Below are 12,174 nucleotides of genomic sequence, written 5' to 3'. Positions count from 1 at the left end.
CCTGAAATTATCTCTTGGACTTTGTGTTTTCTTTTTTTTTTTTACTTAGGTTTTCCCTCACATCCTGCTTCCTTTGACATGTTGAGTAGATTATTTAGATCTAATGGGGCCTTCTGAATAGTGTAAGACGTGATAACAGCATTGTTCCCAGTGTGAAATATTTTATGAGCAAACCCTGGGTTTGAGTTTGTCACTTTCATGGGGTTGCAGTACTAGACTACCAGGTCCAGTGGGGAACATAAAGCTTACCCTGGCATCCTGGAATGCGTTTGGCCCCTGCACGGCCTTACTGCTAAGTGCTGCTTTGGCTTCCTTCTGTGAAAAAAGGGTAATTCTCTAGCATGGGAGAGTTTGAAATAGTTGTCTTAGCATAGCAGTAGTGTAACATAGATGTGATTTTACTTTCTGTCATCCTTTTTAAGCAAAATCAGGCAGTCAAGCATTGACACCCCACTACACCTGTGTGCCCCACACCGATACCTTATGCACACTTTTTCTAGTAGCTTTTCAAATGGTGTCAGGAGTCTAAATTTCATATTTCCAGATGGTGTTGTCAAGCTTTGTAAAATTTTTTGGTTCATACCTCGTTTGAAGAGAAGGCCTCAGTGAAAACAAACCACCTGGAGAATTCTAATATGAAAAATTAATTTTTCTAGGTACACAAATGCAAAGAAAACTTATTTGAAAATAAAAGAGCTTTTAACGGGGGCTATATTTTTTTACCGCCAGATAACTTATTAATAGGTGAAAAGCTTTTCCTTAAAAAAAAAAAATTGTTAAATGTGGATAGAAAAATTGCATCCAGAAAGAAACTATTTCAGAAATAAAAACTTGATTGAGAATTTAGAGGAGTCAGTGGAAAATCTTTTCTCAAAGTTGGCTTTTGCTTGGTCTGTAATGCCTTGTTCTGTCAAACTCCTGAGTATGTACTTGACTTGATATTCCAGCCTAACCCCTCTGGTGCTAATATGCTGAAGGTCCATATATGTTTAATGGTTTGAGTCCTACATAAAGGAAAACAAGATAAAACTGAGCTCTCAGTGCAATTTCAGTGGTAGTTTTTGCTACAGCTGAAAGGGAAAATGTCCTTGTTGTATACATATAGAAGAAGAATGTTTCTGTGGTTAGAACCAGGTCAAATGTCACTGAGTTGTTTTGGGGAGAAAAGTACAGATCTTTTGTGTTGGGTTAGTAGTGTGTCTTGGTGAGTTTTATGTGTTGGTTGCTGTTTCCCAAATTTGTTGCCTTTTATTAGGTGCAGTTTTTAATGGTCAACGTCGTAATCTTTGGTCCCTTTGCCTTCTGTTTCTGTGTTCCTAAAATCTGAACACATTTTTTTAGATAAGTTACATTTTGTAACTATTTCTTTTTTCTTTATGGTTTAGCAGACTGCTGGAAAAAATATCTTGAAGTCTGCTTTTGGCAGTCATCACACTGTGATCATGAAAGTTAAAACCAGGTTGAAAGAAACAGTGAAGTACATATAAAAAAAGAAGTAGAAAATGTGTCAAAGACTGGATACCTAATATTTCATGAAACAATCCAAACAGCTTTGTCTTTCAATGCAAAAATATAATCATTTCATAAAAAGGATTTTCTTTCAGATTGTTTAATTAAATAAGAATGGGCTACTGAATCATAAGGTGTAACAGGGTTAATAAAAACAGGGAATACTGGGTCACTTCCCAAAAGGTTTTTTCTCTGTCTCCCTTGTAATCATGTGGTTTTCATTTTGTTTGTGAACTGTGCCAAATCTGTCTTTTCATATGATTTTGAGTATCTGCAATGCAATTTCTTTAGTTAAAATTAGAAGTGTGCTTTAGATCAAAGACAATGTTGCTGAAAAGAAACACAAAAATAATTTTCGTGACCTGGGAATGACCTCCTTGTTGCCTGAGTCTCTCAGTGAGGGATGTTCCTGCCTTTTTATAAGGCCTACGTGTCCACATACAAACACAGTGGTAGAGAAGTGCTTGTATACAGTTAGAAAAGATTTTGCATCCACATTACTCAGCACTGCTCCTCTGCTGTTTGTTGAATTCCTGTTCATGAATTAAAGAGCTTGATAGATGCATTTTGATTCAGGTACCACATCATCTTCCTATTTGATTGGCATTATTATTTCCTAGGTTCCCTTTTTTCTTTGTTTAGAGAAGTTTTTCTTCTCAAAATGCCCCAAATGCCTCAAGTGAAAATGCTGCTCTAGGGCTTCTCAGGAGATGCCTTCTGGCTGTTTTATGCTCTCTTCTGTGGGCTGACTAGTTAGCTACTTCATGGGCTCTCTAGACATGAATAATGGCAGTATGTACGAGAAAAGTAATTTCACAAATTTCAGAATATTTTGAATAAAGGTACAAAGCGTATAAATCCAGACTTTAAACCATGCCAGATTTTATTATACCTCTTTGTTATACTTTGCCAGCCTTCTACACCTGCATAAAATTGAAATAAAATGCAATAAATCTGGAAGGTAGGGCATTGTTTTCCTCCTGGTTTCAGTGCTTTAATACTGGTCTGAATTTCAGAAGTGTGGCAAAATCTCAGCTCCTGGTGTTTTATTACACTCACTAAAAAATATAAATGACTACACAGGAATTGTGGTGCAAATGCTCAGGCTGATGCCAGATACCACTGATAGAAGTAACAAAAGCCCTTTGGACTTTTATTAGTGAACAAATTTGTCCTTGGATAAGATGTACCTTTTCACTAACATGATGTTTCCTCTGCATTGTCCAAGAAGAGCTTGTCTGATGTACTGCTAGTAACATAAAAGAGAAAGGAAGTTTCAAGTGAGATGAAAGGCACCACAAAAGATGGATTTTCTGTAGCTGCTTTGTATTGCTCAGAGGAAACAGTAATTAGACGGTGCTAGGAATTACTCCTTGGTTACTGACCCTGCTGGTCATTGCCCTTTAATGTCCTTGGCATACTGGAGGCATAGTGGGTATAATGGTAGAACATGGCTATTTGCCCTTTTGTGAGGAACGTGCCTTGTTACTTTGAAGTAGCCTTTCTGCGTGCACTTAGAATAAACCCGAGGTAGGTTCATTTTATACCAAATTGCACAGAGCTCTATTGCCCTACATAGGGCTCATTATAAAATAGGTGGTTGCTCAGCTGCTGGTTGACTTTCTGCACTTAAGGTGCTGTTCAAGGTCAGGATTGCAATTTCTGTTCTTGACTGAGACCATATGCACAAGTCCTTTCTGTAAATGCAGGAATGTCTTATTGCTCTTTGGAGGGAAAACCCAGTGGAAGCTCTGAGGAAAGCTGAGAAGATGAAAAGCATTAAGTTTGTTCCCTGTGTGAGGAAAAATACCTGGTTTTAGGACACTGCAGTGTGTGCTCTGAGCAGACCTAAAAGCCATTACAGGTTTTTTTCTTAACCATTTCTATCTTACGAAGGCTGTTCTGCATCTCAGCTCGACAGCTGTGCTGTGGTTTGCAGAATCAGGGTCAATGTCCATATGCGATTTTTTTTGTCTGGAGCTCCCTTATTTAAAGGTAAAACATCTCTTGAAAGCCTTCTGGATTCACTCACATCTGCTGTGGAGACAAAGGATTTGTCTGGTTCAGTTACCTCCATCATTATTACTGAGTCATAAAGCTGTTGTATGATTCACTTCTTCCTCTTACGCATGAAGTTTGATTTTATTAGCCTCTGCACCAGTTTAGCCTCCTCTCCTTAAACCATTCTGCTATCTTGCTAGGAATAGTAGTCACTTCTTTTCTTTTCTTTTTAATATGCAAGATGATAAGAGGGGCATTTTCTAAAGAGTATCTGTATTTCAAACATATGTGAGGGTGAAGAGACAGACCACCTTCAGCATACAGGTCTGCATTTCTACCTGATTATAAATAAATTACTAAGGTACAATACCAATTTTTATTTAAAATTTTTACATAACATTGACAATTTCTGAAGCCAGTGTTGCAACATTTGAATATGTAGTGTTGCTCTACCAATGTTGACCACTCTCTACCCATTTAAGCTTTATTTTCTTCTGCTTTATACTGACATGATTTAACCATTGCTGACTAAAGCACAGTTGAGATGTACTGCTGGTTATCACATAGGGTTCATACCTTAAATACAGAAACTTGAGAGAGTATTAGCTGCTAAAAGCAGGCACTTTCCCATCAGGGCTTCACAGAGTTTGCCAGGCTTTGAAGCCTACAAGCAGATGTATTTTTTCTGGGAAAAAACCCCCAAAACAGCACAAAAAGCAACCAACAACCCCTGTAGCATCTAAAATGACAGAACTCTTGTTGTTAAAAATTATTTCTATCAAAAGGGTGATAGTAAAATAATTTTTAAGACTAAAAGAAGCTATCTGGGAATTAGTTGGTTTCTGAGAATATTGACATAAATCAGGTTGGTTGTGTTCTGATGTAAATGGTGTCCCCTGTTAGTCATCACATGTTGATTTTTCATAAGTTTCTCCACATAGGAGCAAATTAACAGCATAATTAATTTTTGCACTATGTCATTGTCCTTCTTACTGTCATTTTTATAAAAGGTCACTTTATAACACCTTCTGTAAACTCCATGGCCAATAATCACAGAAGCTAAGATCAGTAAGTATTAGGGCTCATAGAAGCAAGGGAAGCTGAATAAATATGCCAGTGCAAAAAGAACTGTTATTCTGTACCATGCTGTCTACACAAGGGACCTGTTACCGGGGTACATTTATGAGGAAATTTTATCCCTTTCCCTCTGTTAGCAATGACCAGTGTACTTCAGCACCATCTGCCTGAATTACAGATCTGCAGCCCACAGGTTTTTTCACACAGTGTCAGATTGTGACAAAATAGCAGTGGAATAAAAGAATGTTCCTGTTACCAATCAAGAAGGAACGTCCAGTACCAGGAGGTAGTGGAGTAACAAGTGCCACTGCGATGCCTCAGAAAGCCTCCTGGAAATCCAGGAAGCAAGTCTGGAGGCTTACCACTAGTTATTTCTCTTAAGCAGAGAAAGTGTATTTCCCAAGGACCCAGAACATCCTTGTGACAGAAATTGTAATACTTTTCAGTCAGAAATAGCTCTGCTCTACGGCGAGAGCAATGCAAGGAGTTTTGCTGGGTGCAGATGAACTCTAGGCTTCCCTCGCACATGCTGGTGCAGCCCAGGGCCCAAGGCAGTGCAGCCCTGAATGCTGCCCAAGCTTGCTTTCCTCCTGGAAAATGGCCTTGCATTGAGTTCTGGGGAATGATGCTACAGAGGAGGAGCCCTGTCCTGACTTCACTCCCTCAGCACTTTTCAGATTTGCTTTATGCTCTGGGCACTGCTGGGAAAATCACAGTGTCCATCATTTCCAGCCTGGGAATTGCTACTGCACAAGCTCGTGGCTGTACTTCTGTGCTTTTGGCCACCCATATGGCAGGGGGAATTGTAGAATGGTTTGGGTTTGAAGGAACCTTAAAGATTATCTAATTCCAGCTCCCCTGATGTGGGCAGGGATCCTTACAGGTTGCTCAAAGCCCCATCCAACCTGGCCCTGGACACTTCCAGGGATGGGGCATCCACAGCTTCTCTGGGCAACCTGTTCCCATGCATCACCACCCTCAGAGTAAAGAACTTCTTCTAATCTAAATCTACATAGCAATGTTTATTGGGCCTGTATAATTTACTGAAAAAGAACTATTCACATGTTTTCATTGACTTTTTCTTTGTTTTCAATAATAAGGGAGACCTCACTGTGATTTCTTCAATTATTTGTCCAGCATTCCTGCCCAGTTCTTTGCCTTTAGAACCTGGAATCTAGATATAAATTTTTTTTCTCCCTGATTTTTTATTTCTTCTCTTCACAAAATGAGAATGAGGAAAAGCAGAGCCCAAATGTGTCTCCTGCTGGCAGCAAGCGTTTGAACTAGTTTAGCTTTGAAATTTGCCATATATTTGTTACATGCAAAAGGAATGAGATAGTTGAGCTCGGTCCTTTGAAGTGCTCTGATAACTGGCAAGTACCTTTGTAACTGAAGTGAAAAAGCTGATTCTACAGTTTGATGAAGAGAGAAAGCTTGTTAAAGTGAACTTGAGGAGAAACCATCATGAATACATGTCTAAATTATGTATCAACTTTCTCATAATTGGGTTTATTTCAGTGATAAATTGATGGAGTGAAAATAAAAAAAGATCTTTGCTCTATCTGCCAACCAAAACTTGAGGGATACAATGAGTGCTTTTGAAATGAAAATTCACTTGTTATAAATGGAAAATCCTCCTCTCCTACTGAGCACAGTGGAAGAGATGAATCCCACAGCCCACAGCCAGCATCACAGAGTACAGAGTCATGACATCTCTGTAGTGCTGGTGTCATTTACAAAGAATGCCAGTGTATATTTTGGTCTGTGTTTTTCCTAGCAGGGAGAGCAAAAACTGGTAGGTAAAAACCCCTGTTTCATACTCTGCCACAGACTGGTAAGGGTGGTTCACAGACTGGTAAGGGTGAAAACCAGTTTCATGCTTGGTTTCTTAGGAACCTCCTCTTCAGTGCCAACCTAACAATACTTGCTGCTGTAACACTAATGAATTCTGCAAATGCAAAGTCCTATTTAGGGCATGAAAAATCCAATTTGTTGTGAAACTAATTTGGTTAATCCAGGTGTATATATAGAATGTTATTTGTTGCTTCTAAATTTCTGACAATTTTTAAAATCTGCTTCGAATTTAAAAGAGGTTTTTTTAACACATTTGCACAAAATGAGGGGTTTGTGCATATCACATTTCAGTGTTTCTTATTAAGTTAGAAGGGTTTGATTAAATAACTAGACTTGTTTTGCTTTACAAGTGATTTGTTATGATTCAAAGAATCATCACCACCTGCATTGAATAGAACCATCAGTCTGTGCGCAGTAACACCAATCTAGTAAGCAAAAATTGTATTTTGTGGTACAGCAGGTGGGCTTTTCCCAAAATGCTAGATGCAGTGCTACATTGTGCAACACTTCAGTGTAAGTGCAGCATATTGTGGAAAGATCACAGGGATGTGCCAGCAAAGAGCTGTAGGTGGGCACTGCAGGAGATGAGCAGATGCTTTGCCCACTTTTTGTGGGAGGCTGTGCCAAGTCCTGTAGCTGCCGGCGTGAGAGTGGGCTGTTGGAAACCTGGAGAAAGCACTGAGTCATCCAGAACTTTTCTGGTGGAAATAGCTGTCTTGGGCATGAGGTAATCTGTCTGGAGGATTTAATTTCCAATGCAAAGACACGTAAGATCCTAGTTTGAAGCCCAACTGACACACTTTGTACTCAGTAGAATGGAGATTGCATCTTAATTTGTACATGCCAAGGCCAGCTGCTGCTTGTGAACTTTCACTCCAAATTTAATGTGTTGTACGGAATTTATTGTTAACTTTGATTTTAAGCAGTAGTGTTCAAGTAATTATGAAAATTTCCAGAAAGAGCTTGAAACTGATTTTAAATCACAGCTGTGAAAAGTGCATGTGCTTTTTTTAAAGCAAGAGATTGCCAGAAGATACTGATTTTGTTTTCATTTTGTTTTCTTCCAGTGTATTTTCTTGCAGTTAGTGGCAAGGAAGGGAAATACTACTTTTTTCTGAAATCCCTGGTGTTGACTTTTGACCTGTTTCTGCTTTCATATAAGCCACCTGTGAAACTTCCCGTAGTTTCTCTTTCAGCAAGGTTAGACCAATAGTCTTAGTAAGTGTTGTACTAAAATTATGTAAGGCCTATCCAATGATTTGGAAACAAATACTGCATTTTGGCTCTGTCTTTCAATGCCATTTTTGCACAAGTGTGGAGATCAGCATTTCCATTGAAATGCAGTTTTGAGGCAGGTTCAAGACATTTAGTTTACAGGGTATTGGAAATCTAAATTTTCTAATTCGTTCACTTTTCTATCTTGCATCTTCATTTATTTTCTTCTTTTCCTCTCTTTTTTTTCATATTTGAAGGAGAAACCCATTTTATAATCTTTTGTTTTCCATGTAGTTGATCTCCCGATAATTTTTTTTCTCTTTGAAATACTAATAAAAATTTGTAGCATAAGAAAGTCTTCAATAACATTTAATGAATTAATTTCTTGCCAGCAAGGGTTCTGAGATTTTTTCTGCCATTTATCTACAAGAGAAGTTTGCTGGTTGCCATATTAAAAATGACAAACAACTGTAAGTAATCAGAAACACTAAATCTGTTATTTCAGGAATGTGTTGGCTTTTCCATAAGAAATACAGGAAAGCAGGAGGACTCGATTTTTAAGGATATTTGAGGCTGGTTTGCAAATGAGTTCCTTAAGTGCTTAAACTTCCCAGGACTTGTTTTTCTCCCATATGGCTTTCAGTTCCATGAGTGGAATACTGTACATTTTAAGACTAACTGCTTGACATTAGACCATGGCTAGTGGCATGACGTTGCCTTGACTTGTAGCATATGTAATTAGAAAGTGCTAAACTTTTTGTCCCTGTGTTTTAGAAAATTACTGTCTTTACTGTACAAATACAGCCTGACCTGAAAATGGCAGTGGTTAGTCACTGTTAATTGGATGACCTGTCGAGCATTAATGATGTACAAGCTGTTCCTAGGAAACTGTGGAAGATCTTTGCTGACAGTAACTGCAGAAGCCAATGGTGACATTCACAATGTATGCCAGGCACCAGAAAATCATGACATTTTAAAACACTTTTTTCCTCAATCGTTTATCAGGTTGTAATGAATGCACCACATATAGTCTGTCTAAGAGGGAAGTAAAAGCCTTCTAAAAGCCGTGATGATGTGATGGCTTAGGTTTCACCAGAAATACTAAGATATTTATGAACTTGATTGCTGCATTTCATTTCTTATGTTAGAATTCACTCATTCATTCCTTATCATGAACCTCTGGATCTGAACTGAAATTAGGTGTAAGCATTTATAAATGCCATACATTGTTTGCAAGACATACTTTTGCTATTGTGGATGACAGGCTATCATTTGTCAAGATATAGCATCAGAAAATTAATATAATTCATTAAAGAAGAATTTTAAATACTCAGACAATATAAATGTTCCTTTGTGTTTATTTTAGCTTAGACCTTGGGAATCCATGAAAACAATTTTACTTTTTTCTGTGGGGATCAAACAAATGAGAAAAGGCAGTTATTATTTCTTCAAGCAGCTTCTTTAAAGCCATTTCCAGTTCTGCAGTGGAACAGAAGTTTTTCTACTGGTTTGAAGACACTGTTCAAAGTTCTTCATCAAATTGATATTTACAGAGTCTTTTAATTTAAAAATATTTTTAAAAATTCTGTGAGTCAATTGCAGTTAGAGAACCTTATGAAGGGTGATTAAGGTCTGCATTAAATGGCTCATAAAGGATTCATGGGAAGAGGAGCTCTTCCTCTAGCTAAGTAGCATGCTGGCAACAGGTGACCCGGAGGCTGTTCTCTCCATGGGCTGGGCTGTTTTCCAGAGAAGGCTGAAACTTGCAGAAATGGTGTGGCAGGACATACTCTATGAATAGACCATGGAACCCATAAAGTGCTGAGGCTGAGTGACCTGATGGCTGGCATCCTTGGCTTTTGAGGTATCTGTTAGCCCATGCAGAGGAGGAGCAGCAGCAGCAGCAGCAGCTGGTTCTTTCTGGTGCAGTAGTGGGCGTGGAATGCTGGCTGCGTTACACTGATGAAATGAATGTGTTTTCTTAAGATTTTTGGATACAGTATGAAATCCAATACTTGCTTATATTGAGCAGAAATGCAGTATTTCTTTGGTTGCTGTGCCTAGAATTAAGAAAATGGGTAGGGCTGAGAGCTGACAGAGGTGTGGACAGATGTGGACCAGGCAGCCTTGTTCTCTGCAGCCAGAGGACAAATAGGAGATGGGTTTCTTTGCTTCAGACAGGGATAAGAAAATGCCTAAGGGAGCTAAAATATAATCATAGGATTTACATTTTGAAGCGGGGTTGTTGTTCAGCTCTCTGTTATCTTTCCCTTTTTGTTCTTTTTGCATTTGCTTTTAGATAGTTTCTTTAACTCTTGATTTGCTAGCAAAACTTGGGAGTTGTGCTGACACCTCAGTGCTAAGAGGATTCTCTGAATACTGGTTTCACAATTTGTGTTATGAGTTATGTAATTTTTCTTTATTGCTCCAGAAACTGTCTTGTTCCCTTTCACTGAAAATCACTCTCCTCTTTGTGGTGTTGGGAAGTACTGTTCTCCTGCCCAAGTCCTCCGTGACATGATGATTGGTATATTTGACCTAAGGAAAATGGGGCTGACCTCTTCGATCATTTTTCATAGGAAACACTTTCTATACTTCCAGTGACTCATTACCTCTTCCTGGCTCATTTGGGATGGGTCATTACCACTGAAGGCACAAGGCTGTACTCTTGGCTCACTGTGGACCCTGTGTGACTGTTTCCATGAGCCCTTCTGAACAACGATTCTTTGGGGGGAAAGCCAAGTAATACCCTATGGGAAACTTACGTTTCTCTTTACCCATTTGCACCAGGCCTGTGAAATTCAAGTGGGTGAGAAAGCTGGGGGATTAATGCACAGGTCTGGGAATAAGGAGAAAATGTGTCTCCTTTAGGCTTCCTTAGGTGTGTCCTAGGGAAAAGCACAGGTGCAAAATGCAGCCGTGTTCATATTTACAGAAGTAACATTTTGCCTGTAGTTTGGGAAGCATTTTCCCCATAAGTAACGCGCCAATATACATGTGTGTGAGTATTCTCAGTACATGTGATGTGCAGTGCTGCATATGTCATTATATTCTACCCATCTGTTTTCCTGGGATCAGGTTGATTGCATGGTCTGATTACTCTTGATGATTAAACCTCTTGCATTCCCTAGTATTAGCAGATAGGAAGAAATGGTATATAGGATCTCAGTGCCAAAAGAGGAAATGGAGGGGCTTAGTCACAGTAATGGCATTGTGTCTGTCAGATAAAATGAAACTGTTTCATTCAAATTACAAGACTTTTAAACCTGTCCGGCAAAACATTTCAGGGATGAATCCATATTTATAAAACCAATTTAGCTGGAAGGAAAGGAAGTCATGGTATTAATAGCCCTGTGTCTGCTAGCATCTTATCACCGGATTAAGGTTAACAAGCACAGACTGAAGGGTTGTAAGTAGATATGGCTGCATGCTTGATTAGCAATTACTTAGGTCTTGTTTGTGTAACACTTTGCCTGGCTTGAATTTGCCCCTCTAATAGTGCAAAAGGCTGTCACAAAATGTGGTTGAAGACTATTCAGAGCCTATAATTAGCTGAATGTTTAATTAAAGCAGTTGAAACAGAACTGCATTTTAAAAGGAAAAGCATAAGGGAAAAGGAGCTTCAGCCTAGAAAACAGCATATTCCTCACTTTAGTTCCAGGGAACCCCTCTTAATCTCACTCAGTTATTTAAATGTACACTAAAACCTCTCTGGAATGAGGGCCCAAAATGCATTCTTTTAAAAGGTCAATCCTTCACTGCTCCACAAGACATATGTTGTGTGGTTTTAATGTCCATGGTTGTGAGAATGAGACTATTTTGCAGTTGGGAATACTGGATGGCTTTTTTTATACAGAGACTATATATTGAATATATGTTACACATTTAATATGTGTATTGTGTGTCTATGTAATACGTATAAAATTTACAATAAATATACACATAAACATTCAATATAGATTATATATATGGAATAGTTAGGCATATATTTAATTCTGTTTATTAGAATGTTAAATGGAAATTATTAATTTTATGAATTAGGTTGCTGCACTTGGTTCATAAAGTCTGAGCTGAATATCCAAAACACCTGCTGAGTAAGATTTCTCGGATCGCTGTGATCAACAGCTGTTCACTGGTGTTGCTTTCATGAAAGACTTGCAGTTTAATGCATGTGTAGTGCAATAAACTTAACCTAATCTTGGAGAGAACATTAAAGATAAGAAGCTCTGTTAGTGTGAGTTTATATATTTTAAAACTATGTAATCAAGACACACTTCTGTAGTATTGATGTATCAACTGCATTAGATCTCAACAGCAGTAATGTTAATGTTGGTGCTTAGCCTTTATTTTGGCACACTGTGCTGTCCTCTATTCTTCTTGCTCTGCCTTTGGCAAAGAGCTGAATATTAATTAGCATTTGTTAAGCCAGGGTTTAAAAAAGCCCTTAATCCACTTTTCTGAAGGAGGTTTGAAGTTTCCTGGGAATATCATGCCCATTTGTAGTAATAGTCATACCCA

The 12,174-nt window shown here is 38.5% G+C and overlaps 1 protein-coding gene across 1 annotated transcript in view; it reads left to right on the top strand.

Moving 5' to 3' along the window:
- Positions 1 to 12,174, top strand: part of CPE (carboxypeptidase E) — a 56,837-nt gene that overhangs the window by 25,708 nt on the left and 18,955 nt on the right. The window lies entirely within an intron of this gene.

The sequence above is a fragment of the Corvus moneduloides genome, chromosome 5 (assembly GCF_009650955.1).
Source record: "Corvus moneduloides isolate bCorMon1 chromosome 5, bCorMon1.pri, whole genome shotgun sequence".
NCBI classification, from domain to species: domain Eukaryota; kingdom Metazoa; phylum Chordata; class Aves; order Passeriformes; family Corvidae; genus Corvus; species Corvus moneduloides.
This window is presented reverse-complemented; position numbering and strand designations above follow the sequence as displayed.